We start from the raw sequence: 19,486 nt of genomic DNA on the forward strand, positions 1-19,486 counted from the left end.
TGCCACCACACCTGGTTCTGTAGTCTCAATCTTATTGTTTTCAGTATATATTGAATTTCCTGAACTAACCATCTTTAATATCTTTGTGTTTTCACTTTCTTTTTGATCGATTTCCAATTAGCCACCAAATCTTGTTGACTCAGTCACAACTGTCCTCTCCTTTTGAGTTCAGATCTTTCTGATTTCTTTCAGGGACAGTTTGTCTGTTGTATCTTTTCCTCATTCCAATCCATTCTCTGTTGTACTGCTAGTTACTTTTCCAGAAAAAAAAAATGCTTTAAAATCTCTTGACCTAGGATGGGATCCTCCCCACTCAGGACCGCACAAGACCCAACAATAGGCCTGTGGGGGAAAATGCAGGTGACCAGTTCCTCCTGCTCCATGGGTAGAACCAGGCAACTAGGGCAATGCTAGCCAGCCACATCGTAGCACCCCAACCAGGCACACATAGTAGACAGGCAGGACCAGCAGGTTGGAAAAGTCCAAAGCAACATGAACAATACAAGCCGCCTTCCCCGCCTCCTCCCCCCCACTATAGCTGCACCGCACTTGCTCTGAGCTCCCAGATCCTGCTAAGCATGCGCGGCCACCACCTCCCTCAGCTACCATCATGATTATCTACCGGGACCTCAACAGCCACAATGAGATGTTCTCGGACATTTACAAGATCCGGGAGATCTTGGACGGGCTGTGCCTGGAGGTGGAGGTCAAGATGGGCAGTAGAACAGAGGGTGCCATTGACAACGCGCTCATTGGTGGCAATGCCTGCGCTGAAGGCCCAGAGGGCGAAGGCACCGAAAGCACGGTGGTCACCGGTGTAGATACTGTGATGCACCACCACTTGCAGGAAACCACCTCACAAAAGAGGCCCACAAGAAGTATATCAAAGATTATATGAGATGAATCAAAGGCAAACTTGAAGAACAAAGACCAGAAAGAGTCAAACTATTTATGATGGGGGGCTGCAGAGAAAGTAAGCACATCCTCACTAATTTCAAAAACTATCAGTTCTTTAACGATGCAAACATGGATCCAAATGGCGTGGCTGCTCTCCTGGACTACCGTGAGGATGGTGTCACCCCATTTATGATTTTCTTTAAGGATGGTTTAGAAATGGAAAAATGTTAATGGATTCAATGGTAGCTTTGGATCTATCACTTGTCATAACTGGCTGCTGCTTGTCATCTACACACCACCAGGATTTTAGACAAATGGGACTGATGTCATCCTGAATGCTTCATTTATTTTGCTTTGATTTACTGGAGTGAAGTCATTGTTTTTTAGGGAAGAAAACGCACAATGTAGGTTGTCTAAAAATAAAGTGCATTTAAACTTATTTGAGAGAATTCCTCTTAGTTTAATACATGTCTAAACTAAGTCCATTGTAGTGTTCATGGAGAAGCTAGAACCTGGTCCGAGACCACTGCTAAAAAGCAGAAGATTGTCTTTGAATAACTTCTGCAGTGGAACTACTTCTGAGACTGGAATATAAGACAGGAATCAAAGTTTTAATTCTGAGTTGCAGAGAAGGGAAAGAGACTATGTTCATAGCAGTGCCAACATTTGAAGTGGAGCCTTATGTATTTCATCACCTACAATAGAAGTAGCTACTCCTGGAAGAGATTACCAAAAGAATAAAAAGACTTAACTCAATTGGAAGAAAAAAAAATACAAGTCAACAGGTAGTAAGTTAGGTGAATCGGTGTTGAGCTTGTGGATGAAGACAGACAGAATAAACACAGACAGGTAGGGCTGTCCATTTTCTTTTTTTTTTTTTCTTATCTTTCTTTTTCTTATCCTTTTTTCATGTCTTTTTTATTTTCATTTTCTCTTTACTAAACAGCTGGAGAGAACTCCAGCTACAGAAAACTCATCTCATCCTCCAAATCCAAAAACTAAGTCTGGATAGTCCCTTGCTTATTCCTTCATTTTTTTCTTTTCTGCCCTCTTCTCTACTTTTCCAAAGCTTATGCAATCATCCTTTGTCCTCCAGCCTTGCTTCTACCTATTTTTGGTTATCTTTGTTTTATCCATTTTCCTTCTTAAATTTCTCCACCCTAAAACCACCCGACCAAAGGAAAACACTTTACATATGAGCTTCTAATTTATAATCAGTTGTTAAATGATACTGTTCCTATGGTTTGAAGTACAAAATTAATAGTTACCATAGTTTGACCGTTTCTAGACTGTTTGATTCTAATGTTATTGCTAATAATATTACCTTAGCAAGAAAGTCATACCTGTTGTGCTCAGTTGTTCCTTCTTCCATAAAAATACTAGGAAGCTCTGGCATAATAATCACACCAGAGCGCAGCACCAAAGGACTGGGAATTGAAACAGTTACCAGTATCTTACTCTTACGTATTTGACAAGGTAGAATTTTGTGACAGACACAAACCAAGAATTTCCTATAGAGAGAAGACATCCCTGAAGAACAGGCTCTTCCTAGTGAGGCCTTGATACTAGTGATATAGCTGCTTACTACAAAAGCTTACAAGTATCAACACAGAAAATAAAATAAAAATACTTTGAAACACAAAATTACAAGTTGCAGAAGCAAAATGCAATCTCAGATCTCCAGCCCACTCAGAACAAGTCCAAGAGACATCAACATAGAGGAAAATGGAAGACACACACCTGAAATTTCTGAAATGATAGCAATTGAAGTAAAGAAACAGCTCCATCAAGCTATAGAGAAAATCAGATCAGAAATAAGCTTTAAAGTAAAAAGAAAGAAATGACAACCACAATGAAATAATTGCTCAATATATCTAAAGATGACATGAATTTAAAAAATAGACAAGTATAGAAAAATGATGGAAACCTTGAACAATATAAGAATTTCAATGCATGAAATATTCAAAAAGATATCCAGTGAGTTTTAAATTCCACTGAAAGCTGGAAAAACCACTTGAACCAAACAAAAGACAGACTTTTAGTCCTTGAAGACAGTGTGGCAGCCAGCAAGCATGAAGGGAAAAAATCTCTTTAAAAGAAGCAGGAACCAGGAAATAACAATTGAACATCTGAAAGATGATGGAAAACAAAAAAAAATAATAGTAATTGATGTTGATGAGAAAGCAGGAATCACCACAGATGACATAAAAAAAGCTATTTGAAGAATAGCAGAAAATTTCCTAAACATGGGGAAAGAATCTCACATACAATAAGCATATAGAACTCCAATTAGCCATAGCCAAAATAAATCTACACCAAGACTTATAATAATCAAGAACTCAGTAATTCAGCACAATAATAGAATATTAAAAGCTGTTAACCAAAAGAAGTATCACCTATAAAGGAAAGCTCATCAGAGTAATGGCAGACTTCTCAATACAAACCCTCAACTCAAGAAGAACTTGGAGTGAAGTATTTCAACTCCTGAAAGAAAATAAGTTCCAACCAAGATTGATGTGCCCTACAAAACTATATTTGATTTTTGCTTGTTTGTTTGTTTCCCTTTTTATGTTTTTGTGTTTATTTGTTTGTTTGTTTTTTGGCAGAACCAGGGATTAAACTCAGGTCCTTGTGCTTGCTAGGAAAGTACCTATTCTATTGAGCTATCTCCCTGGCCCCCAAAACTATATTTGAAAATTAATGAATCATGTGTAAATATTGTATACTCTCCCTAATGTAAGAACTCAAAAGAAGAAATAAAAATTGAAAGGTATAACACAACTAAATGGAAAGCTAGAGATTAAGGATTAAACAACAAAGAGAGGGCAAGGAAAAAAGCTAGGAAACGTGGCAGGGACAAAACCATGCGTTAATATACACAAGATGGTTAAGGCAATGGTCCTGAGAATCTCCATCAGGTTTTTGGAACTAGCAGTTAATTGGTAGGATTATCACCCTGACTAACTATATATGCTGATACCTGTGAACTAAGCAACTAAACCAAGAATAGCAATGTAAAATACTAAGGCCGTGCTTGGAATGCCTGTCATTCTGGTCTTCTAAATGCGTACTGCTTCTAATGTCATATCAATTACTACTATACTCTCTCTTGAGTAAATGTTTGTTTCAAAAAAAAGGTAATAAAGGAAAACAAGTGACAAAAAGTTGTAGGACTATTCTGTTACAATGTTGTATATGGTTAGATTTCTAAATTTCTGTGTAAAAATGTGTAATTGTTTTTTACTTTTTTATTTTTTCACATTCAACAGGGATTTAAAGTTTAGCATATCAATGATTATTAAAAAATACCCGTTCCATGTTATGTCTAAGGCATTTCATATTCAAACAGATAGTGATGTTAAGCTCAACTGCTTATGTTGTAGGGTGATAATATCATTAAGCCTCTCTTCTGAAGAGTTAACAACTTAAGTTTTCAGACCAAAAATTAGAGAAAAAGAAGGGCTACAAGGACAACCAACATTTTGGCCCTAGGCCTTCGAGGTCAGTGAGGACTCAGGACATAAGAGAACCTGTACTGTAACTCAGTGGTGTCCCAAATTTTCTGTTCAAAGAGATCATAGGCTTCAAAAAACTAAGGAATAAATTAAGAAATTTCAGGGAAACTAAAGTTGAAGAAGCATGTCACCAGTACACTTGCCCTGCAAGAAAATATTGAAAGGGATACTGCAGAATGGAATACAATGATACTTGACAGTAACTGAAACCATGTGAGAACATAAAGACCCCAATAAAAGTTGCTTTTTAAAAAAAAAGAGATCATAGGGCCATAGAGAAAAGTGATCAATGATGTAGAGCATGCCTAAGGAGAGTCACATGGAGAGAAAACATTCTCATCCGCATGGCTGACACTGACAAAGGATCTACAAACTGCTGTACATGGTTTCAGGGTAAATCCTGAGGGGATTTGACTGACCTTGCCAGACACAAAAGTTACGTTTCTTGTTATATAGGCCTTGTTTTATCTTGGTCTTAGCCATCCAGCAGAAAGTATAAACATGAGGTATAAAAAGTAAAGCCATATTAATATGCTAAGCTGTAAAAGGCTCAAGTCAATAATTTTTGACATTTCCAGTCCTGTGGATAACCCACTACTATTATGGTCTACTGGACTGACTATATTGGATTATTTTACTGAATTTATGCACCTACAATATTTGAATGGCAGTGGAATACCCATCCCTGACAAAACTAAACAAAAAAGGGGGATATAAATAAAGGACCATTTTGTAGTGAAAAAAAAATATATATATATATATATATATACACACACACACACACACAAATCAGTTAGGATAGTTATACAGCTACTTTCTCTTAGTTCAATGAGAAGAAAGATTTGTACTAATAGTGTTTAGACAAGATATCATGTCTGCATCTTGTACTATGAATAACTACTATGAAGACAATAATATGCAATGTTTAATTATTGTCAATGTCCTACTAACCTGTTTTGAAACTGTCTCATTGCTATTTCTTTCTCAATAAAATTAATTTTTAAAAAAGAAAATTAATGGATCAGCCGCACCCCCAGGGCATTCTGAGGTAGTGATGGAGACGGGGCATGGAGGCGGGTACCTGTAACATCCCAGCTTGGGATGCTGAAAACAGGAGGATCACTGTGAGTCTAATCTGTATTAAGCCCTGTAGTCCCTGTGTTAAATATACACAAAAAGAAAATTAATGGAGAAATAATATGCTCCCACATTGAAGAGCAACCGAAGAAATTCATGACCACCAAACCAACCTTGTAATGATTACTGAAATATAGACTAGAAAAAGATAAAAATAAGCAAAATTCCAAGAACAACAACAGATAGAAGTCACCAACCAACACTCCCAAAACTCTTTAAGGAAACTGAAAGGGAAACAATGTTCCAAACTCATTCCTGGAGCATTACCCTGATACCAAAACAAAACAAAGATGCAACCAATGAAGAGAACTACAGGCCATCCCCCTAATGGAGCATAGATGCAAAAATCCTCAGTGAAATACTAGGAAACAGAGTGCAAAAAATCATCAAGAAGGATTAATCTCAGGAATGCATATGAGAATCAATATATATGAGAATCAATAATTGTAACACACCATATCAACAGAGTAAAAGACAGAAATGACATGATCACCTCAATAGATGCAGAAAATGCTTCTGATCAAGTCCAACACTTGATCCTTCGGTTCATGAGCATGATGATTAGGTGTTCATGCCTTCTGCATGAGATGTGCCTCCCCCAAACCTTGTTATGACATGGGCACATTACCTGTCTGACATAAAAAAATAAAAATAAAAAGTAAAAAATAAAGTCCAACACTTATTCATGATAAAAACCCTAGAGAAAATCAGAATAGATGGCTTTACCTCAATCTGGTAAAAGCCACTATGACAAATCACCAGCTAACATCACACTAAGTGAACGAAAACTGAAATCTTTTACTCTAAAATCAGAAACAAGACAAGGGTGCCCACTATCACACTCTTATTGTTCAATATTGTTCTGGAAACATGAGCCAGAGCAATTAGACAAGAGAGAAAAATAAAAAGAATTGAAAAGGATGAAGTGAAATTATCATTATTTGTAGATGACATGACATCTCATGTAGAAGACCCAAAAAAACCTCACAAAAGGCTTCTAGATTTAATAACCAAATTCAGTAGTGTAGTGGGATACAGAGTTAACTCAAAAATCAATAGCATTCCTGTACACAAGGTACAAACTTACTGAGAAAGAAATTAGGGAAACCACAGTTTTCATAATAACATCAAAAAAATGAATACTTATGAGCCAATCTCACAAAGCAAGTAAAAGATCTGTACAGTGAAAAACACAGTACTCTGAAAAGAGACATTGAAGAGAATGTCAGAAAATGAAAAAATATTCCTTAGCTCATGAATAGGAAGAAACAACATTATGAAAAATGGCCATACTCTCAAAAATTGTTATACAGATTTAATGGAACACCAATCAAAATACCATTAGCATACCTCACTTATCTAGAGAAAACATTCCTTAAATTCATAGGGAACCAGAAGAGACTCAGAATATCAAAAGCAATCCTGGACAACAAAGACAAGACAGGAGGCATCACACCAAGACTTGAAGTAAAAAAATAAATAATTTTTGAAAGACCTGTGGATCAATGGCACAGGTTAGAAAATGCAGGCACAAATACAAACACACTCATGCACCTCATCTTTGACAAAGGAGCCAAACATTTTCCCTGGAAGAAAGATGGCCTCTTCTATGAATGATGCTGGGAAAAAACTAAGCCCATGTGTATTACCATGTACTAAACTACAGTTAAAATAGATCAAAGATCTTAATATTAAAATAGAAACACTAAATTTACTGGAAAAGGAAGTAGGTAGAAATCTTGAAGACATTGGGGAAGGCAGACAGGTCATGAACAAAAGCCAAACTGTACCAGAAATATTTCAAAGAATCAACAACTGGGATCTCATATTATTAAAATGTTTTTGCACAGCAAAAGAAATCACCAACATAGTGAATAGAAAACCCACAAACTGGGAAAATATTTTAGCCAACTGTCCCTCAGACAAAGGACTTCTATCTAGAGCATATAAAGTATCTAAAAATCCAAATCCCCAAAATTCAAAGACCAAATCAAAAAATGGGCATCTGAAATGAAAACGCATTTCTTAAATGAAGAAATAGAAATGGGGGGAGCCAGTCAAATAGCTCAGCAGACCAAAGCACATGCTTAGACAGATCCAGGGACTGGGGTTCGATCCCGTGCATGTCGTGCCAGTCCTGCCCATGGGGCATGCTGAGATGACGGCTGAGACTGGGTGTTGCAGTGCACACCTGTAATCCCAGTTCTTGGGAGGCTGAAAACAGGAGGATCACTATGAGTCCAATCTGTGCAGTGAGACCCTGTAGTCCCGGTACTAAAATACATTTTAAAAAAATATATAAATGGCAAATAAATACATGAAAAATTGTTCAATGTATTGGTTATCCAACAAATGCAAATTAAAATAACACTGAGATTCCATCTCACTTCAGCAAAAAAGGGCTATGATCAAGAAATTAATGAATAACAAATGTAGAAGTAGATGTAGGGAAAAAAGAAAACTCCTCCATTGTTGTGGGAGTGCAAACTGGTGCAACCATTATTGAAAGCAGTGTGGATATACCTCAACAAACTAGGATTCAAAAAAAGTCACAAGACCGTCCTGCTACAATGCTGTATATGGTCATATTTCTAAATTTCTATGTAAAAATATGTAATTGTTTATTCATATTCTTTAAATATTTTTCATTTTTTATTTTATTTTATTTTTTGGAACCGGGGATTAAACTCAGGCCCTTGTGCTAGCCAGGGAAGCGCTTATTCCACTGAGCCATCTCCCTGGCCCCCATTCATTTTTAAACTTTTTATCTTGATATTCTGTAGGGACTTAAAGTTTAACATATCAATACTTGATGGACAATACCTGTTCCATGTTATGCCTAAGAGTTTCATATTCAGACAGATAGTGATGTTAAACCGTAATAATAAGCTTCTCTTCCAAACAACCTAAGTTTGCAGACCAAAAATTAGAGAAATAGAAGGGCTGCAAGGACAGTCAACATTTTGACCCTAGCATTTCAAGGTCAGTGAAGACTCAGAACATAGAAGAACCTATAACATCGTGTAACTCAGTTGTGTCCCTAATTTTTTGATCAAGGAGATTATAGGGCCACAGAGCAACATGGTTGATGATGTAGAGTGTGCCTAAGGAGGGTCACATGGAGAGAAAACATTCTCTCAGGCTTTCACAGAGAGCAAATTGGTCAAGCAATGGCCGTGACTCATCCACATGGCTGACACTGACAAAGGATTTACAAAGTGCAGTACAGGGTTACAGAATAAATCCTAAGGGTACTTGAATAACCTTATCAGATACAAAAGTTACTTTTCTTATTATATAGGTCTTGTTTTATTTTGATCTTAATCATCCAGCAGAAAAGTTTAAAAACGAGGTATATAAAGTAAAGCCATATTAATATGCTGAGCTGTGAAAAGCTCAAGTCAACAATTTCTGTGGATAATCCACTACTATTGTGGACTGCTGGACTGTGTTGGACTGTTTTGCTGAATTCATGCACTTACAGTATTGATGTCAATGGAATACCCATCTCTGACAGGACTAAACAAAAAAAGGGGATACAAAGGAAGGACTATTTTGTATCTGTATATACAGAATAGTTAGGATAGATATACAGCTACTTTAACTTAATTCAATGAGAAGAAAGATTTGTACTAATAGTGTTTGGACAGGATATTCTGTCTGCATCTTGTACTATGGATAACCACTAAGAAGATAACAATGTGCAATGTATTAATTATTGAAATTGTCCTATTAATCAGTTTTGAAACTGTCTCCTTGTTATTTGTTTCTCAATAAAATAAAATAAAAACTAGGATTAGAGCTCTCATTTGACTCAGCTATTTCCCTTCTGGGTATCTTCCCAGAAGAATTAAAAACATCATACCACAGCGATATATATGCTTCCACGTTCATAGCAGTGCAATTTGTCATAGCTCAATCTTGGAAACAAGTAAAATCCCCATCAATGGAAGATCAAATTTTAAAAATGTGATATTTTTATATTATGGAGTACTGCTTAGCTATAAAGGAGGATGAACTTGAGGCTTTTATAGGTAAATGGATGCAACTAGAGACCACACTCATGAGTGAAATAAATCAGATCCACATGTATAAACATCACAATGTCTCCCTAGTGCAAGAAACTGAAAAGGCCAATGAGACCCAAAACGTACAATAGACACTGTGAAAGGGAAAGAAAATGCTCAAAAGGAAACAACTGGGATGGGAGAAAAGAGGACATAAGGAAGATAGCCCTTCCTGGTCCTCACCTCAGTCTAGAAAATTTATATTTATAATCCTGCATGGATAAGTTATTGGAATCCTATCAAGTTATTTCCAGTCTACCACTTCCAGTGCAATCCACAGTGAGAATACAGCCACTAAAGCATATTTATAATTATGGACAGCCAAGGGATCCTAAGTCCAACCATGATGATAGCTATCTGGAACCAAGGCCTCGACCCAGGGCTAAACCTGGGTTTTATTCAGTCATGAAGGAGGAGTGGCTTGAGGATGAGTGACTGAGAATTTCAGGAAGTGGGTGAACACTATGAGCTGCGCTAGGTAGGAGGCCTCATTTATCTCTGCAATATGCAGAAAAAGTAATTTGCATTACACAATTGTGATAGTATCTAATATTTTGGGGTCTGGTGCTTCAGCCCTGATGTGTAATCTTTCAAGTCCCAGGAAGCCTCTATCTCGAGGCTTGATCCCAGTCAACAATGTGGAGCGTTGGCTCTTTGTCCTGTCTCGACCCAGCTCATATTAAAGAGCAGTAGGTGTGGGTTATCAGGGAAACATGCATGCCATCTTCAAAGACTACCAGCAGCACCCCCTTTCTCTTCCCATATACTCCACCCAGGCTACCTGCTTTTTAGGTGTTACCCCTCACATCTAGGGTGGGCCTATCCATTATCCACACAACTGTGTTAAATCAATCAGTAAAGTGATTTAGTAATCACACACCCTACACACAGCCATCTCTGAAAAGCCCCACCTTATGACCACATGAGGCTTTGGGGAAACATCTAGACACAAGCCATGACATGACAAAACTCACATGGGGAATGCAACAATTTTTGATAAATTTAGAGATGGACACCATCATAATCCACCTATAGAAAATTACCTTCACTCCAAATAATGTTTTATGCTCCATCTTCTGTCATTCCGCATTCACACAGAAGCAACAACTTTACAGATTTCTCAGCACACCTTTGCTAATAGTGTGAGGACCATTCAGTGAAAAGGAGCAGCCTTTACAAGAAATAGTGTCATAGGTACTGGATGTCCATATGCAGAAAAAATATCCACACATGTCTCACAGTATACACAAAAATTAGCTCAAAATGATCAAGATCTACACATAAAATTCAAGAATTTTACAGAAGAAAACAGGAAACTTTGCATGAGAAAATTTGGTGATGAGTTATAGATAAAAGTATAAACAAGTACATCCATTTTTTAAAACTTAATAAGCTGGATTTAATAGAAAATTAAAATACTCTTTAGAAGCTACCATATGACTAAGAGTAAAAAAAAAAATCTAGAGAAAATATTTTTAAAACAGATACCAAATAAACATCTCATGTTCAGAACATACTTACTGAATTGCTAAATATCAAAAACAACAAAAATTTTAATATATGGGTAAAAGGTCTGATCAATTCCCCCAAAAGATAAAATGGATAGAAAATAAATACATGGAAAGATGCTCAACATCACTTTTCACCATAGACATGAGCGTTTCAACCACAAGAATATAACAACGCAACAGTAACTCTGATTATTGATAACAGGCAAAATGATAGTCACTTTTAGAACAGTTCAGAAGCTTATTACAAATACACAGTGTACCTTCCACTGACTCACCAATCACACTCCTAGGTATTTACCCAAGCAAAATAAATTACTTTTTTTTTTTTTTTTGCGGAACTGGGGATTGAACTCAGGCCCTTGTGCTTGTCAGGGAAACGCTTATTCCACTGAGCCATCTCCCCAACCCCAATAAATTACATTTAAAGAACTATATATGAATGTAAGGTGATAAACAAGCCTTGAAACAACCTTGAATCATAGGTTGGAAATCTCTGCCATACAAGGGAATGAGGTACCGATTCATGCAATGCGAATGAAATTAAATACATTCTGGTAAGAGACCAGACTCAAAAGACTACAAATAGCACTATTCTATCATTTATTGATAGTCTCAAAAAGCTAAAATTATAAAATGGAAAAAAAGAATCTCTGGTCTCTAGGAGTCAGGTAGGGCTAGCTATGAAGGAAATGCATAGGGTAGTAAACTATTCTACTCTGGGGGCTGTGGGTGGGCATGACTCTACGTATTCATCAAAGCCTACCCAGGGTGCATTTTATTATATGAATAAATAAAAGAAACAGTCAGGAAGCCCCCAGAGAACACAGACTATGACCAATGAATCTGTTTTGCAAATGTGTGACGTATCTCAGCAAAGGAAGTAGAAATAAAAAGAACAATAAATTACTCAGACAAATGGAAGTTGGAAAAATGGTGAGCAGCAGAGAAAGCCTCTCCAAGATTTGGTGTCTAGACACCAAATAGATATAGGATATAGGAATATAGGAATATGATATAGGAATGTGAGGAATAGAAGAAAAGTTCTGATAGAGAATCGAAGCTCACAGGGAGAGTGAGGAGAGAAACTTCAACAAAGAAGAAAGTGGTGGCAGGCAGCATCTTCTCCCAGAGCCCAAACTCACTGCGTGGGAGCAGTGGCTCAAACCTGCAGACACATGGTGATTGTTTCCCCCTGAGAGGTCTCCATAGAGAGATGCCAATGGAAGGGAACAGCGGAGTGGAGGACTGCAGTGGTGAGTGAGTGGTGTGGGCCAGCCATCCCACTGGAAAGGGCATGTGGCTGGGAGCCATCTTGGAGAGGGACCAACTGAGCTCAGAACTCAGAACAACTTCTGGCTCCAGCTGTAGCCCCCAAGTTCAAACCCAGAGAAAGCACAGTGACTGCTGCAGGCCAAACAGCTCTGGTTTCAGCCCCACGGCCAGAAACCAGCCTGAACTGCAGGGGAAATTACACTCACTAGGATTATCCACTACCCTGCTGTAGAGCTACTGCTACTTTACTGGGATTAATCAACACAGATCTGAACTCTGCCCACCAATGAAAACAGAGACACACCTTGAAGTTCCTTGAATGGTTTATTCCCCCCCTCCTGCCACTCCCTTTTTTTCTTCCTTCATTGCTTTTTTCTTTTATAAGCATGAACAGTTTCTAGTTTTTCTATGGTTGTTGCTGTTCTTATTTCTTTCTTCTCTCGTTCCCTCCTGTCTTCTGCTTTAGTTTCCCAAAGTTTGTGTGATCTTCCTTTGTCCTCCAGTGTTGCTTTTAATCTCTTCCTCTTCTGTTTCTCTATTTTTCCTTCTAACCTTCTCCCCTTTTTTGTAGTACTGGGGACCAAACTGAGAACCTTGCACACTAGCCCCTTTTAAATTTTTTCCCCTTGAGAGTAAAATTGTCAAATGAGGGCTTATTCACTGCATACAATTTTCTGGTTTGTTTTAAATTTTGTTATATACCCACAAATCTAGCTCATACCCTTAAAGGTGGCACATTGATAGTCACCTCAGTTTGTCATTTTCTAGGCTGTGTTTGATGTTAGCATTATTGCTGATTGTACTATGTTAGCCAAAGCAACATAACTGTTTTAACCTGTTGTTCTTCCTGGTATACCAAGCCTGAGATGGCCAGAGGAAAACAATTTGATATACAGATAAATGAGGAATAGAGAACTCCAATTAGCCATGATCAACAAGAGCTACAGCAAAGCAAACAAGTCAAGATTCCAGACATTCAACATAACTGAATATTAAAAGCTGTTAGAGAAAAGCAACAAATCACTTATAAAAGAAAGAATCATGGCCAACTTCTCAACACACACCCCAAGGAAAGCTTGGAGTGAAGTATTTCAAACCCTAAAACAAAACAATCTCCAACCAGCTTATGTACCCCACAGAACTGTCAAAATTGATGGAGAAATAAGATGCTTCCATGACAAAGAACACCTGAGAGAAGTCATGAACACCAAGCCAGTGCTGCAAAATGTTCTGAAAAATATTCTAGAAAAAGATACAAGGACTACAATTCCAACAACCCCAACAGAATGAATCTACCAGGCAAGGTGCACAAGTAAACAGCAGAAAAAAGGAAGCCAGCAACAGAAAGATAATGTGACAAGGATAAGTCAATACATAGCAGCTATAACCATCAACATTAATGGTCTCAGTTCACATCAAAAGAAACAGACTGGCGCAATGGATCAAGAAACAACAACCAACAACACACCACATATGAGAAACATTTAATTATAAAAGATATTCATAGATTAAAAGTCAGTGGATAGAAAACAACAGTCCATGAAACCCAGGAAAAGAAAGCAGGGATAGCTATTCTACTTGCAGGCAAAGTGGATTTTAAGCAAAACTAATTAAGGGAGACAAAAAAGGTCACTATGTAACAATCATAAATATATAATGAACAAACACCAGTGCACCCAACTACATAAAACAAACACTAATGGACATGAAAAATCAAATAACCACTAATTCAGTTTCATTGGGGGATCTCAATACCTCACTGTCACAAATAGAACAAATAGAAACAATTAACAATGAAATATTAGAACTAAACCAAACCATTGAACAAATGGGTTTCATAGATGTCTATACAGCGTTCCACCCCACAACCTCCAAATATACATTTTTCTTGGCTGCACATGGAAGGTTATCCTTTTTTTGGTGGCACTGACAGTTATTAGGATGTGCCCTAATAGAGGCTCTGGGGTGTGCCCAGGTTGCTCTTGATATACAGGGCCCGGACATTCTGCCAATTCTTCTTGAGCAGTGACACCAGGAAGCTGACAGCCAGATGGATGTTGTATACAAGCTCGTCATCTGTCATCTTCACATGACCAACAGCCACGGCCAGACACAGGACCTTGTTCATCTGGAACTTAATCGTGGACTTCACTTCATTACCTTTGGCCACCATGTTTTCACTGTGGGTCAGCAGGGAAGGGTACTTGCCAGCCCAATGAGGCCTGGTCCCGGAATTCATGGATCTGCTTGATCAGAGACTCGGAGGCCAGAAAGGCATCGCACTTCTTGGCCAGCTTTTTAACCAGTTTATTATTCTTACTGAGCTTCTTCAGCGCCTCAGTGTCCCTGTGGGGATGTCCACAGCCTTGGCCTCGTCGCAGCGCTGCTGGTCCCCCAGGACGCACACGGAGATCTTGGGCGGGGTGTGGACTTCAGCCTGACGGTGCCGGAGCATCGCTTGTCCTTCTGAGGATCATAGTTCTTCAAGCTGATCTGCAACTCCAGTCTCTAAAAACTTCCGGCACTTGTGCTGGTTCACGTGCAGGACCTCGAGCACCGCCTGGTACAGGGTGTCGCAGGAGACTTTGCTGCTCATAATTCTTTGCGCTGAGGAAACCCGGAAGGTTCTCTAAAACAGACCACTTACTACTCATAGAACATGCTTAAGGAAATGCAAATAAGCTTAAACTTTGTCAGGCATATTATCGGATCACAGTGCAGTGAAATTGGAAATCAATATTAAAAGAAACCACAAGAACTTCTGGTTTGTTTTAAATTTTATAGAGCAAATCCATGATGTGACACAGGTCTCATGTGAGGGAAATGAAAAATCTCAAGGTGGGCATGAGATGGGACACAATTATGGTCAACCAATAAGATTATAAGTACAATTGCTCTGGTAAAACTGATTCAAATGAGGAAGCAAGTCACATAACAAGCAGGCATGAATACAGAACAGGGGCTCTTCCTGTAGGAGGGTTGGGTTAGTGACTCTTCCTGGCTTTCTCAAAATGATAGAAACTTATTTAGAATATCAATTCCCCATGTTTATCCTTAGGGAAGTATGTGGGTGGATTTGTTTAATCTTTTATCCTGAAGCCTAACCCAGAGCAGGGGTGTCTGTCTTTCTGTACTGATTCTTTAGAGGGTATATTCCTATCTGACTGTCTATAATATTTTATCTAATTTGGTTGCCTACAATACTATGAGGGAAATTTAAACAGAGAATACCCATATCAGGAAAAGAGTGAGCTCAAATAAACTACTTAATGTTGAACCTCAGGCTTCTAGATAAAAAGGCTAGGGGTGTGAATCAATAGTAAAGCTCTTGCCTAGATTTAGAAGGTCCTGGGTTCAAAGCTTCCAGAAAAACAAGATGAAGTTGGGGCCAGGGAGATGGCTCAGTGGAATAAGCACTTCCGTGGCAAACACAAGGGCCTGAGTTCGATCCCCAATTCCAGCAAACAAACAAAAAAAAAAAAAAAAAAACAAGATGAAGTCAAACCCAAAGTTCATACAAGGGAAGAAATTATAAAGATCAGATCAGAAATTAATGCAATGGAAACTAAAATCAATGAATCAAAGAGTTGATACTCTGAAAGATCAAATAAAATTGACAAACCCTTAGTCAATCCTATTTACAAAGGAAAGACTCAAATCCATGCAATTAGGAATGAAAAGGGTGACATCACAATGAATCCTGCAGTAATCCAAAAGATCACCTATACCTACCTCAAGAACTTGTATTGTAGTTCTCCACCCTGAGTCACCATGGTCTCCTGCTTCAACAGTGCTTGAATGGAACCTGGCCCTCACCAGCCCTCACCACCACCAACATCAATGCTCTTCAGCCTCACCTGCTGCCATCATGCCAACACCTCACCCCACAGGTGCACAGAACTACCACAGGATGCCAAAGGTCGCCATCAACTGCCAGATCAACTTGGAGCTCTATGCCTCCTACTTCCTCCTGTCCATGTCTTACTGCTTTGACCGCAATGACATAGCTTTGAAGAACTTCATACTTTCTTCACCAATCTCACGAGCAGAGAGAACATGCCGAGAAGCTGATGAAACTGCAGAACCAGCGCAGTGGCCGGATTTCCTTCAGGATATCAAGAAACCAGACCGTGATGAGTGGGAGAACAGGCTAAACAGGACAGAGTGTATGCTGCACTTGGAGAAGAGCATGAATCAGTCCCTCCTGGAGCTTCACAGACTGGCCACTGATGAGAATGGCCCCACTTGAGTGACTTCAGTAAGACTCACCACCTGGAGGAGCAAGTAAAGGCCATCAAAGAGCTAGGTGACCGTGTGACCAACGTGTGCAAGATGGGAGTCCCTTAGTGCGGGATGGTGGAGTACCTCTTTGACAAGCATACCCTGGGGAACAGTGACAATGAAAGGTCATGTCACCACAAGCATATTGGGGCTACCTTAACCTTTTCTATAAACTGTATCAGGACATCTACTTAAGTTCTTTAATTCCTTCAAATAAATAAAATTAGTACACAGAAAAAAAACCCTTGTGTTCTAATAAGATGAAAAATGAAGAAAAAATGGACAAACTCCTAGACACATAGGAACTACTAAAGCTTAGTCAAGAAGGTATAAAAAAAATAATAATAAAAATAAAAAGTATAAAAAATGAAAATAAAACCAGTATCAGTCAATGAAATAGGAGATGTAATTAAAAATTAAACTAAACAAATTAGAGCCCAGGCCCTGATGGGTTCACTGCTGAATTCTACAAGAAATTCAAAGACCTAATACTGCTATGTCTCCAACTCTTTAATGAATTGAAAGGGAAGTAATACACTCAGATTCATTCCTGGAAGCAAATATTACCCTGATACCAAAACCAAAGAAAGAGAACTACAGGCCAACCTCCCTAATGAACATATACAAAAATGCTCAGTAAGATGCTGGCAAACAAAATGCAGCAAATCAGAGGCTGGCAAGATAGCTCAGCAGTCTAAATCACCTGCTTAGGCAAGCGCAGGGACTGTGGTTCAATCCCCAGCACCACATGCTGTGTTAGCCCCACCCCCAGGATGGGCGGAGTAGCCACAAAAAAAAAAAAAATGCAGCAAACCATCAAAACAATTATACACCATGACCAAGTAGGATCCATCCCACAGATGAAGGGATGGTTCAATATGCACAAATCAATACATGTAATACAACCTATCAACAGAGTCAAGGACAAAAAACATGATCAACTCAAAAGATACAGAAAAAATATTAGGCAGAGGACAATACCCATTCATGATTTAAAAAAAAAAAACCTGCAGAAAATTGGACTAGATGGTCTTTATCTCAATCTTATAAGACATCTATGAAAACCAACAATAAACATTCTACTAAATGCACACAATTTTATGGGGTTTTTTTAAATTATTTTTTTATTTTATTTTGAAAAGTAAAAATAAGAGTAAGAAAAACAAAACCAAAGACAGAAACAGGGTAACATATAACAATACATACATGACAGATTTTAACAATGATTTTTATATTATCTATTTTTATGGTCAAGTCTGTTGCTCAGATTATCAGATATAGTTATGCAAGATGAGACATATGATTGAATATTACCACGTTTTCAAGATTGAATGGAATTTCCAGTTCTAGTTTTTTGAGGAGTTTCCATACTGATTTCCATAGTGGTTGTACCAGTCTACATTCCCACCAGCAGTGGAAAAGATTCCTTTTTCCTTGCAGCCTCTCCAGCATTTGTTGTTGGTTGATTTCTTTATGATAGCCATGTTGACAAGCTTAAATCTTTCACCGTAAAATCAGGAACAACAGCCCTTGCCTGGCAAGCATGAGGTCCTGAGTTCAATTCCCAGTACAAAAAAAAGAAAAGAAAACAGGAATAAATAAATTAAATCAGGATAAGAACAAGGACATCCAGTTATCACTCTTATTTAATACAGTTTTAGAAACGTTAGCTAGAACAATTAGACAAGAGAATAAAAGGAATAAGAATGGGAAAGGAAGAGGCTAAATTATCATTCACAGATGACATTACACTTTACATAGAACTCCACTAAAAAAACTGCTAGATTTAATAATCAAATTTAGTAGTATATTTGGATATAAAATTAACACTCAAAAAGTAAATAGTCAGGGCCGGCCAGATAGCTCAGCAGATTAAAGCACTCGCTTAGCAGATGCAAGGGCCAGGAGTTCAGTCCCTGGCCTGCCGTGCTGACCCTGCCCCTGGGACGCACAGAGACGGTGAATGAAACTGGGTGTGACGGTGCATGCCTGTAATCCTAGCTCTCGGAAGGCTGAAAAACAGGAAGGATCACAAGTCCGATCTGTATAGTGAGACCGTGTACTAAATATATATTTTTTAAAAAGCAATAGCCTTCCTATATATGAGTAGCAAACTCACTGAGATTAATTAGGGAATAAATACTTTTCAAAATAAAATCAAAAAAAAATCTATCAATCCAGTGAAAGAAGTAAAAGACCTCTCTACATTGAAAACTACAGTACTCTGAAAAAGATGAATGAAGAAGAGATCAAAAAATAAAGATAAAAATAGAGTATTACTTGCTTTTGGCTAGGAAAACCAATATAGTGAAAATAGGCATATTTCCAAAATTGTTATGCATCTTTAATGCAATCCAACTCAAAATTCCAACAGCGTACTTCACAGAACTAGTGAAAACAATGCTAAAATTCATTTGGAACCAAAAGAGACCTAGAATCTAGCAATGGAAATTCTGAGTAATAAATGCAAGGCTATCTCTGACTTGAAATTATACTACAGAGCTAGTGTGATAAAAACAGCATGACACAGGCAAATAAACAGACTCGAGGATCAATGGAACAAATTAGATGTAGAAATAGCTCCAGACACACTCAGCCACCTTATCTTTGACAAAGATGCCAAACATATTTATTGAAGAGAGCCTCTTGAATAAATAGTGCTGGAAAAACTGGCTTTCCACATGCTAAAGATTAGACCCATATCTTTCACCAAGCACTACACTAAAATCAATGGAGCAAAGATCTAAATATTAAAACAGTGATCAGGGGCTGGGGAGATGGCTCAATAGAATAAGCGCTTGCCTGG

The 19,486-nt window shown here is 38.1% G+C and overlaps 1 non-coding gene and 2 pseudogenes across 1 annotated transcript; 2 read left to right on the forward strand and 1 right to left on the reverse strand.

Annotated features, from left to right (window-relative positions):
* Positions 1 to 6,085: 6,085 nt before the first annotated feature.
* LOC111817581 lies at positions 6,086 to 6,187 on the forward strand. The gene has a single exon (XR_002821742.1). It is a non-coding gene; the product is annotated as a small nucleolar RNA U13 (small nucleolar RNA).
* An 8,160-nt stretch (positions 6,188 to 14,347) lies between these two features.
* On the reverse strand, positions 14,348 to 14,995 carry LOC101581295 (annotated as a pseudogene).
* A 1,272-nt stretch (positions 14,996 to 16,267) lies between these two features.
* On the forward strand, positions 16,268 to 16,875 carry LOC101570021 (annotated as a pseudogene).
* The last annotated feature ends 2,611 nt before the right edge of the window (positions 16,876 to 19,486 follow it).

This window comes from Octodon degus, unplaced genomic scaffold, assembly GCF_000260255.1.
Source record: "Octodon degus isolate 3935 unplaced genomic scaffold, OctDeg1.0 scaffold00062, whole genome shotgun sequence".
Classification (NCBI taxonomy): Eukaryota; Metazoa; Chordata; class Mammalia; order Rodentia; family Octodontidae; genus Octodon; species Octodon degus.